The sequence below is a fragment of the Hordeum vulgare genome, chromosome 1H (genome assembly GCF_904849725.1).
Source record: "Hordeum vulgare subsp. vulgare chromosome 1H, MorexV3_pseudomolecules_assembly, whole genome shotgun sequence".
Taxonomy (NCBI): domain Eukaryota; kingdom Viridiplantae; phylum Streptophyta; class Magnoliopsida; order Poales; family Poaceae; genus Hordeum; species Hordeum vulgare.
In genome coordinates this window covers 496,376,132-496,388,448 of record NC_058518.1, presented here as the reverse complement: position 1 = coordinate 496,388,448, position 12,317 = coordinate 496,376,132, and the positions used below count along the sequence as shown (strand labels likewise).

Here is a 12,317-nt window from a genome sequence, read left to right as displayed (position 1 = left end):
GTCTGGGTGGTGTAGTTGGTTATCACGTTAGTCTCACACACTAAAGGTCCCCAGTTCGAACCTGGGCTTAGACATATATTTTTTTAGGTTTTTTTTTGACGTGATGACCAACTTGCCCATGAGAGCATAATGTGGACATGAACTATTTTTTAACATAGTACAGACGCAAACGTTTATATACACGCGCATACACTCATCTATATAAACGCACACACGCACACCCTATCCCTATGAGCACCTCCGAGAGATTAAGCCGGCATATCATCTTGAGATTTACGAAGTCATCGTAGGCGCCTCGTCGTCGACGGGAACGTCTCCTCCCACTGAAAGTGTATCGCCGGCATAGTACAGACGCAAACGTTTATATACATGCGCATACACTCATCTATATAAACGCACACACGCACACCCTATCCCTATGAGCACCTCCGAGAGATTAAGCCGGCATATCATCTTGAGATTTACGAAGTCATCGTAGGCGCCTCGTCGTCAACGGGAACGTCTCCTCCCACTGAAAGTGTATCGCCGGAAATACTAAAATAAATCCAGGAATAATGCAAGCACCAGGATTTGAACCCTGGTGGGCTGGGGATACCACTGTCCCTCTAACCATCCAACCACATGTTGGTTTGCATGTGGACATGAACGTTTAAGACTAACCCACCCTTTGCTGGCAGTCTATGTTCTTTCCGGGGAGGAAAAAAAGTCCCCACTACCTCTTGGGTGAATAGCTCACATGCGACGTCGTTGAGTGGTATTATCTCTCATGCAACGTTGTTGGTTGTAATGGCTCTCATGTGACATCTCCCAGCACAGAAATAGCTGTCGTGCGACACTGGTGCCTAATCCAAAGACACATGTTTAAAACTCGAATCAGGTGAGCCCCTACGTAACAAAGCGGGACCCATAGTGTGGGACCCACTAACTTATCCAGCTCAGCATTGGTAGAAGAGAGGACACCGAGCCGTGCAGCACCCGAGCCCTACCGCGACCTTCCCATCGTCGCCCCGCTCCCCGACAGGCACCATTGTTGTTCTTCTTCTCCGGCGACGACGCGCAGCAACGCCGTTCCGGGCCGCAACCTAGCAATGTCGAGCTCCGCTTCAGCCTCCCGCCGCTCATGGCTGCTGTTAGAGCATATATCTCCATATGTGGTTTTGGTAATTGATGACAATTCCTATGGACTAATGCTTGCCTTAAGTTATATTTATAGGATTTGTCCATAGGCACTTCTTGAAGTCCATCTGTTGGGTTCAAGGAGTTTATATGATGACCAAGATGTTATTCAAGGTATTATCCAAAGAATGATCATAGAAACACTAGGTTGATCAAGATCTCAGACAAAGAGTAAATCAAGATGATCAACACACAAAGCGTATAAGATGTACCGAGAGGGATCAAGTGATCCCATGGTATGGTAAGCATTGTCCATTACGTGTTTGTGTACTAACTCATGGTCTTTGTGAGACTCCTATGTGGGGGTTAGGTGTGCTTCCATTGGGCTTGCGTCAAAAGGAAGATCTCATACAACCCATGAAGGATGACGTCAAGTGGTGATCGTCATCAAGATTGTGGTGTGCAAGTTCAAGTGGATCAGCACGAATATATCATTGAAACTATTGTCAATGATCATGTGTTGATAAGGACAACCTCATGTGCTAACAAGGACAAAATCAAGATAAGCATTCCTAAGCACTACACGCTTGATTCTTGTGGATGTTCACATGGTGGACAAATGAAGATGAATACATAAGCTAGGCTTTCCGCATTGTGTATGCGAAAGCTACTTGAAGACTTCATCATGTCTTGCTTTCAACTTGAGCCAAGAAAGAACAACATCATCAGTACTCTTTTATGATTCTTGAGTCCTTAGGGATCCCGCACTATTAAGAGGGGATCAAAGGTTTTGCGATGAACTTTCTCAAACTACATCTTCACTTTCTGCTTAGACCACATCTCCACTGCTTTGCTGTTATCTGAAAACAGAACCAGTGCCTCGGACATCCGGCTTCCTCCGGACGTCCGAGGGCTGGACGACCGACTACCTCGGAAATCCGGAATCCTATACCAGAGAAATCAGAGCCATATAACTCCGACTTCCGGCTCCCTCCGGACGTCCGAGGCCCAGATATCCGAGAAGCTTCGGAATTCCGGAACTATGCACCAGAGAAACCGGAGCCATATAACTCGGAATTCCGGCTCTCTCCGGACGTCCGAGGGCCCGTCAAGGGTCGGACGACCGACCAGCTTCGGAAATCCGGAGCCCTGCACCAGAAGAACATGAGCTCTATAACTCGGATTTCCGGCTCCCTCCGGACGTCCGAGGACAGGACGTCCGACCCCCGTCTGAAATCCGGAACCTACCACCAGTAGAAGTTGAGTTGTATAACTCGGATTTCCGGTCCTCTCGGACGTCCGGTGGCTGTTTAATTCAAAATAGTTTCAGTCGTATCGACAGGCCTCGGACGACCGACCCTTGTCGGACGTCCGACCCCTCGTGGACGCCCGGACTTCCGGCAACTGTCGGACGTCCGGACCCTGTGTGACTTAAAGTGTACCCAACGGCTGTATTTCACTCCCCACTATAAATATCCCCCTCCCACTTCGTGAGAGGGTTGCCCAACACAGCCTTATCCTCATAAGAACACACTTCTACCTCACACACATTTGCTCACACCAAATCTTAGATCCCAAGAGCATTTGTGAGCCCCTTTGAGAGTTGTTCCAATCAAAAGATAGATCGTCTCCCTCTCCTCCTCTCACCCCAAGCTATTTGAGATTTGAGCAAGTTTTGAGCATTCCCCGTGATCTTGTTACTCTTGGAGGTTGGAGACTCCTAGGCGGTAGGAGTTCTTCGGAGAGGAATCAATCCGTGTGATTACCCCCCGGAAAAGTTTGTGAGGGTTTGGAAGCCACCTCAAAGGCTTACCACTACTGGTTGAGAAACGCCTTCGTGGTGTTATCTCAAAGGGAGAATAGGGTGAGCCTTCGTGGCGTTGGTGTGCCTTCGTGGTAACATCCACCTCTCTAACAGTGACTAGGTTCCCTCCAAGGAAGTGAACATCGGGATACATCTTCGTCTCAGTGACCTTGGTTATCCTTAACCCTAACTCCTTACTTGTGGTTTACTTGTGTTACTTGAGCATACATACATTGCATATTGTTTGTGCTCATTATATTGTGTTGGTTATTTCTTGTACAAGATTAATTATTCGAGCATACCCTCTATATCCACATGTACATACTTGCAGCCCTTGATATATCGTGTGATATAGTGTGATCTAGTATCTTGTGTTGTTCACCTACTTGTCGTGTGATTTAGCTCAAGTAAGTTTGTGTAACTTACTTGTGCTTGTTAGTAACTGCATTGTGTCCATCTTGGTAGATCGTGTTGTTAATACACGTTGCAGTGCCTAGTGCATTTAGGATTTGTGCTTGACAAGTACCCTCTTAGTTTATTTCCGCATTAGGTTCAAGCCAAATCCGAAGAAGTTTTTAAATAGCCTATTCACCCCCCCCTCTAGGCATCATCGAGGTCCTTTTAGCTGCGCTATGGCGCAGTGTCCATGACAAGGTGCCCTGCATGCCGACGTACCGCACCCCTGAAGCGGCTAGTCACAACGACCGACAAGAATGGCAACCTTGGGCGGGAATTCGTGAAATGCGAGAGCAAACAAGAGTAGGGAAAGGTGAGATTTTACTTCTCAATATGCCAATTTTGGTTTTTGTCTCCCAATTTCATATTTTTCATCGGATTTGGGATTTAGGGTTCATCTTTCCGATTTCAGAAATTGAAGCAATGCGCCCATTTTGAGTGGCTAGATGAGTACATAGAGCGAATTCAACTGGAGGGTGCATCACGGGAGCTCGATTTACCGTTGGAGGCGGAGAAGTTTGGATCGGGCCCGTCTGGATCTGGCAATTCCATTGGTGCTACTGTGGGGGATGCAACAGGGATGGTAGAGCTGAAAAAGCTCAACAAGGAGATGAAGAAACTAATCGAATTGAAGAAGCAGGGCAATTTGATGGTCGGAATTTTTTATGATTGTGTAATTGCTCTCGCATTTTTTTATTTGATTATAATTAGTCGTTAGTGAATAGATTAAGCATCATCTGTAATCGTAATGATATGGATGTTTGAATAAAATTGTTGTGCTGTAAGAATTCGGCATGTCTTCTCATCTTCTCCACTCTGTTTCGGCCCCGTTTTTACAGTTCTGCAGTTCGTAGTCAGTTTCAGTTTCGGTGGTAGAGGGAGAAAAGGGGAAAAAGGGTTCGTCGACAGTTGCCCGAAAAGGCCAGGCCCATATAGAAGGTAGGCAGGGCCGAATAGAACAAATCCAGGCCCATTGATAAAAAAGGTGTAGCTAGTGCAAAAAAAGTGCACAGGGCCGAATAGAACATATCCAGACCCATATACTGCCGCTTGTTTCATCCGGTCATAAATTTTGACTAAATTTATAGAACAAAATATAAACATTTATTATATGAAAACAATATTAGTAGATGCATAATGATATTAATTTTGATAGCATATAGGTTTAGTACTATAGATGTTGATATCATTTGATATATATTTCGTCAAACTCAGCCTTCACATAGGTTTACGTAGGTCATGTACGTAGGTGTAGCAAAGCCCTTATTTGCTCTATAACATGTGGTCAAAGTTAGCCTCGAAAAACGCATTTGGGGAGTAGGTTGTTATGGTGTTTTCAAAGTTTGTGCTATGGTGTTTTCAAAGTTTGTGTTATGGTATCTTGTTCCGAGCAGTTTTGTGTCATTTCTGTCGGGAAAAATGTTCTTCCACCTACACGAACTTTTTAGATATTAGTCTTCCTTTTTATTTTTGCATCTTTGAATCCTGGTGTGTTGGTTAGTACCGAAGCCTGAGGGAGGAGTCATGGAGATTCTTGTATACATGCAATAACGCACTAGAGACTGCACTTGTTGCTTCTTTGGAGGGCATTGCGCTCACTCTGGAGTGGAGTGAGGCTCCGTTTATCCTTGAGACTGACTACGGAATACACCATACGGTGGACTATACCATCCACCCTAGCGAGATACATGCTAACTCCTTGTGGATCACATCACATGTGCACTACACCATGCACGTTAGCCTCATGTAGAGACATTGCCTCATTGAAAAGACATATTACGTTGCATAAAAAAATTGAAACATGTTGCCATACCTTGCCACAACTTACCTTAAGCAAGTTTGACCAAGTTAGGTGGGTGTTTGGTTCTAGCCACACCTAAGGCAAGCATTTTTTAATGAGTACTAAACCCCACATGTCATAGACACAAAAAGTGTGGCAAGATTCCCTTAGGCAAGCCAATGTGTGGCTAACAATTTGAGCAACTCAAGTAAGGCAAGTGTGGCAAAAATAATGTGGTAAGATATGTCAAAGATAGTCACAATCCAAATAGCCCCTAATATAATGCATAATGCATAAAACATAAAACATATAATGCATAAAAATAGATAGAAATATTACTATAAAGGGGCATCGGGTACCCTAGTAGCATACAACATATAGAAATACTAGATAAAAATATAAAAATACGGGCACACACGCCCCAACTACTAGATAAAAATATTAAAAGACTCCTCGGCAAGCAGAAGACTCCTTGGCCCCTCCTTCGCCGACACCCCTCACTCGCCGTTCTCCTGGGGCGGCATCTGGTAGGGGAGGGTGTGCATGTCGTTGGGCTCGTGGAAGATGTGGTGGAAGTTGGTGAAGATGTTGTAGGTGTTGAACGCGATGAACTCGCATCCACACCAAAACACCTAACCGAGGAGGTGGTAAACGTCGTATTGGTTGGTGAAGGTGACGTAGAGGCCGATGACGAAGTTGTTGTGGCCGCCATCGACCTGCTCGTGGAGGTGGAACATGGGCGGAGTGCCCGGAGGGAGGTGGCGGTAGCCAGCTTGGAGGAAGAAGCGAGCCAAATCTCTAGGGCCCCTCCACCTTGAGATGGCCCACACCCTCAGGCTATCCTCGACGACGACTCCGGACGGGAACTGCATCCCCGGCACGGTGCGTGTGCGACGGTAGGTAGGGCCGTTGAACTGCATGGTGGCTGGAGTGGTGGATTTCACTCGGAAAGAAGAAGAGGAGGAGGCTTGAGAGATGAGTGTGAGAGGGATTAGGAAATGGTGCCCTTTTATAGCCGCGTTGCAGCCGTAGTCAATGTACACGATTAATCATTTTATCTCCTCCGCATGGTTGCATAATTAATGGGCGTGCAAAAAAATGGCAGAGCATCCAAAGAGGCACGGGCGGCATAGGCGAGATGCTTCGTTTTTGATCGTTGTGAGGAATTGTGTCACTGAAAAAGGAGCTGCACCACCGACGCGTCCGTCCCGTGTCTAAGGTTCGTGCATGTAATTGTTAAAAATAGCTTAGATGCGACGTACGCTGTGCCCCTGCCACTGTTTTAATGCGTCATTGCATGCATGGCGGCTACGATGTGTTCACTTGGCAGAATAGCTACGCTGCGACGCCGTTGCATGGCATGCATGGTGGTCCATCTCGCTGCGACGTGGCTGTGCGCATGCACGCCAGGCTCTGCCGGGCCCGATCCGCTCGGCCCAACGGTCAATAAGATGCTCCCCCGCTCAACGTTATCCGCTCGGCCCCCCGGTCACTAAGATGCTCCCCCCCACACCCGCGGAATCTTTCTAGAAGGCCTATCCGACGGCCGTAGTTTGGCGTTAGGGTTAGAACGTCGGTGGACGTTTGGCGTTAGGGTTAGATGGGTTTTTGAGGCAGTCAATGGGGTTTTGAAAGGTTTGACCGAACATTCAAATGTGTGTAACTAATTCAAAAAAATCTAAAAATGAAAAACCAGCGCATATAGTCTTGTTATGTTACATAGTTATGATATAAAATGATAAACTTGATGTAATGATCTTTGCATGAAAAAACCTTCACAAATTGGACTATCTCGACTGAGGTTGCATAGAGTTCAAAAGAGTGAGAAGAGGGTTTCAGGTTTTGAAAATTCAAAAAATCATAAAACCTCACCTTAGCTTCACTTTGGAGTGACTAAGGAGGATCTGAAGTTATTTTAGCATTTTAAATTTTTAAACTTGTTTTGTTGCTGACTTTGTATTAAAGGGTGTTTTTTCAAAAATAAATTAATAATATGAATACTTATTCAAAAAAAGGTGAGACTTCATATTGATTCTATGTAGATATAATATAAGCTAAGAAAATCTGTTTGGGTGATTTTGAGAAGGTGTTAGGGTTAGATGGGTTTTGGAGGCAGTCAACGGGGTTTTGAAAGGTTTGACCAAACATTCAAATGTGTGTAACTAATTTAAAAAAATCTAAAAAATGAAAAACCAGCGCATATAGTCTTGTTATGTTACATAGTTATGATATAAAACGATAAACTTGATGTAATGATCTTTGCATGAAAAATCTTCACAAATTGGACTATCTCGACTGAGGTTGCATAGAGTTCAAAAAAGTGAGAAGAAGGTTTGAGGTTTTGAAAATTCAAAAAATCAGAAAACCTCACCTTAGCTTCATTTTGGAGTGACTAAGCAGGATCTGAAGTTATTTTAGCATTTTAAATTTTTAAACTTATTTTGTTGCTGACTTTGTATTAAGGGTGTTTTTTCAAAAATAAATTAATAATATGAATACTTATTCAAAAAAATATGTGACTTCGTATTGATCCTATATAGTATAATATAAGCTAAGAAAATCTTTTTGGGTGATTTTGAGAAGGTCGAAAAACAACTTGCTTAGAAATGGGGTCGTTTTCCCTTACTTTGGAGCTTGTTTGGACAACATTTTCACTGACTATGAGTTGGACTTCGCAAAAAGGGTTGGATTTATGAACTAAAGTGCATAGTAGTATAAAAAACAATGCAACATCACAGAACAAACAAATGAACTCCAAAAATATTGGAGAAAGGTTCAAATATGAATGTCGGTTCAAATTTCAATTTTATTTTCAAGTCAAATTAATCAACATCATAGCACATAAGTTTTACATCAATGAACATAAGTTTTCACATTAAATGACAACAAACTTAAGTTTTCACATCAAATCACATCACATTTGAATGATTTCGACTCTATTTGTTTTGCTTCTTTCTACCACTCGATTTCTTCTCCTTTTTTCCAGTGTTTGGTTCCACGGCACACAGTTTGTTGATGCTAATGCTCTTGGTATTCTTGCCAATAACTCCACTAGGCCGCCTCAACTTTTGCACCTGACCATGTCCCACTTCTTTAGTTTGCACTTTTGCAGATTGAGTAGATGGCACACATTGTTCAACTTCTTCAGTTTACAACTCAACACTTGACAGCACAACCTCCAAACATGGCAACACAACTTTCAAAGCAGAATCGCATGGCAGCTCAATAGTTGCTTCATCTACAACAGTTTCAGATTGCCCTAGCGCATGCAAAAACAGATTAAGTAGTAATAGAAACAGTTAGCTCATGTTCAGCACACACAGTATCAGATTGCGCTAGCGCATGCAAAATAGATTCAGTAATAACATAAACAGTTGGCTCATGTTCAGCAGTAACAGTTTTAGTTTGCTCCATATCTTTGTCACCAAACATTATCTGCTTAGTTCTCTTCCTTCTAAAGTCATTGAGTCTTGCTTTTTTCACTGGCTAGTATTGTTCAACAACAAGAGGTGGGGTTTTTCTGTACGCTTCCTCCTAAAAAATAAAGCATTTCACTTGGTTAGATACTAGAACAAGTAGCAAAATCAAAAACTTGCAAAAACAGTAACATAAACATACTTTGGCCTCTGAGGAGTGTAGATGCATTTGGATGAACCAATTCTGTGCCCAAGTACCTGACACAACTTGCACCTATTTTTGTTACCTTTTTGAGCCCTTTTTGGCTTTTCATTCTTTTCCTTTTCCTTTTTCCCCTTCATACTACAACCACCTTTCTCAAACCAAGCTTTGAATCTGCTCTATTTTGGCCTCCCAGCCTTTCTTCTAGTGACACGGGGACACAAGGTAAATTCTATTTCCACCTCAGGCCACTGAGATTGGTCAGTCAGTGCAGGAATTGGACTTGCATATGCAACTTTGAATTTTTATACTGAATAATACTCATGCAAATATGGGTGCATATTTAACCTGGGTTTAGATGCCAAAAAAAGTATTGCATGCTCACATGGTTTTCCAGTGTGTTGCCACCCTTTGGCAAGTGCACTCATGCAACTCAGTATTTACCACATGCCTCTTGCCACTCTTTGTATCTCTAACTTCAGCACCCCACAAGGAAGATTTCTCAACAGATAGATGTGAAAGATTTCTACTCCTGTTGACCACCTGTTGTACCACTGCTGGAAGCTTGTCCCCTTCCAAAATATTAGCAATTTTTCCTCTCAACTCCCACAAATGCATGATCATGATCCTTATTTGGTTCACCATGTCATGCACAGGCAAGTCTTTCAAATCTTTCACTTTGTTGTTAAAACTTTCTGCCAAGTTGTTATTGATATGATCACATTTTATGGCAGTATTAAAACCTGATTCGTACAACAACAGAGAATGTTGGTTGTTCAACCATGAAGCAAATTCATTATCACTAGATGATGCCAATATCTTACCAAGGTGATAGGAATGTGTGTGTCTGGTGTACGATCTTGCTGCTGGCCACATGCGCCCAAATTCATCTCCTCTTAATTTTTTTTATCAGATTCATCCACATATGTCCAAAGCACTCCCTCTGCTCAGCATGGGGGAAAACCTTTTTTACTGCATTTTCCAACCCTTTACATGCATCTGTGTGGATGGCCAAAGGACAAACTGGCCCTATGCATCTTTAAGTTGCATTATGAACCATATCCATGATGCCTCTATCTCTGATTGAAACATTCCTATTGCAACTGGGAACATCCAGTTGTGTCCATCTAGAGCATTGCATGCAGCCAACTGACCATTCCACTTTCCAGTCAAAAAGATGAGTCTATGCTCAAATATGGACGACAACCTGCTTTGAATCCATCTACGCAAGGCTTCAAACACATAAAAAACTTGCTGAAAAAAACCTTGCCATCCTCTGTTACCTCTGTATCTATCTCCACCACACTTCCAGGTGACCTCTTCTCCACCTCTGCTTTAAAACTATACAACATCCTAAATGTATTTGCCCAGTCACCATACAATGATTTCATGGCCCTTTGTTTTGATTTCCACACTGTGGTATATTGCAGTTGGATGGGGTACAACTTCTCCAAGTCAACTTTAACCCTCTTTGCAGTAGTGTTTGGAGTCTTGGCTAAAATAGGAGTAATCTTCTCTGTAATCCAAAGCTGTGATGTCATCTTTGAAACTCTCTGTGAAGTGGTCATACATGTATGCTGGTGTGGTATTTAATTTACCCTTACAGTACTTCCATCAGGTTGTAGTCTGGCAGATATGTACCATTTGCAAGCATTGCCACCACCATCATAACCTTTCCACCAAGCATAAAATTTCTTTCGATCAGTCCACATAGTCTTGGCATCAAACTCTTTTTCACTGCAAAGGTCCTGAAAGACATCGTAAACTCAACCATGCTTGGCCACAACTTTCCCACCTCAATAACTGGGTTATGTTTGTCATACAAATAAACCAGCTCATTATCATTTGTATCATCCACATCATTTGCAGCCTTTCTCATCAGCTCTTCTTCATCCTCATTTGCATTTCTAGGGCATGTGTTACCATCAGCAGGCAAAGAACTGTCATCCTTCTCCTTATCTTTGTCATCAACTTGAATGCCAAACATTTCGGCCATATCAATGTCATATATTGCTGTAATGACCAAATCTGTTTTTTCATTCAACTCTACTACATTTCGGTCAACAACAATCTTCCTAGCACCATGGTTCCCTCCTCTCCATCTCCATCAATCCATGTATCGTCAGCTACTACAGTCGATTCAGTCAACAATGCCAACATGTTCTTTTGTGAAACGCACTCATCATCTTCCAGCTGTGCAGCCATCTTTGATGGCACATAACCAACTCTAGAATGAGTTTGCAAATCAATTAGCTCTGCATAAAATGTTACTTATTTGCCTGCCCACCCTTCTTGCTGGTCCATTTCAGCAATCGTGGATTCACCATCTTCAATTCTAACATATTCACCATAATAGTTGTCGAAACATTGCACAGATACCTCTTGTTCTGGACCCCAAACAATACTCTCCCCAATTCTCTCCACCAAATTGCCCACGGCCTTCTCCTTCATGCTCTCCAATTCCTGGGGATCAACATCTGCAAGTTCGACATCCAACCTCACGGTGGTATCTCTATAAATGTCTTGGACACTGCCATCACTGAGCTTGGCTTTACAGGGAAAAAATTCCACTATAATTGCGAATGTGGTGTCAGAACCGGAACCTCCCCTGTTTTGTCAATGGCGGGCAGCGGCAGTGTAAGCTGCAGTCACTACCAAATCGAGTTCGATAACAGGTAAAAGAGAAAAGAAGGCGGCATTACCTATTTGAATCACTGACTCCTCGCTCCATCTCATTCAGCCCCCGCGCTCCTAACCAATCGAGATTCTAAATCGCCAAGAAACGGGAGAAACAGAGCATGAGGCCACAGATCTATCCAAAATTCTGGGAAATGGGACTAGGGTTCGAAAATACTCACTCACAATAGCTCTGCCGCTGCCGAGAAAGGCGCTCCACCACCGCGGAGAAGAAATTGCTGCCTCTGCCGGAGAAGATGCTCAAAGCGGCGCCGCTCGCCCAGTCCAGCACGGTCACACAGTCACCGATCGAATAATGGACGGTTGACTCTTGACGACGTGGCCCTGGGTGGACCCCACCAGTCAGAGCACATAACCTCAGTGTTCTAACCAAATCTCAGAGCCTAACTAAGAGCCAGCTAGCCCCGTAAACGGGTTGTCTTGCTTGAGCTATTTCTGCGCTGGGAGATGTCGCATGAGAGCTATTACAACCAACGACGTCGCATGAGACATAATTCAACTCAATGACGTCTCATGGGAGCTATTCGCCCCTACCTCTCACTAGCAAAATTTGCACTTAAATAAATTTGGAAATAGTGTAGGTGGGAGGAATCTTCGGGGAGGGGAGTCGGCTGCCGAATTGGACCAGCGGAAAGGAAGGAATGAGCTTCGGTTGAGTTGGACGACACGGGCGGGGGGCACGGGAAGGGAGATGACTTGGTCCTCATGTCTGCTTCTCGATTCCTCGTCGGTCGGTCCATTGGTCCGAATAGTTGGACTGCCATGCTTAATAGTGTGTCTAAACTATTTAATTTACGCCCTCACCGTGGGGTACTTCCTCCGTCACAGTTTAGAAGGCACGGTTAA

At 43.7% G+C, this 12,317-nt stretch overlaps 1 non-coding gene across 1 annotated transcript; it reads left to right on the top strand.

The window, feature by feature from the left end:
- TRNAV-CAC lies at window positions 1-74 on the top strand. Its single transcript has one exon. It is a non-coding gene; the product is annotated as a tRNA-Val (tRNA).
- The last annotated feature ends 12,243 nt before the right edge of the window (window positions 75-12,317 follow it).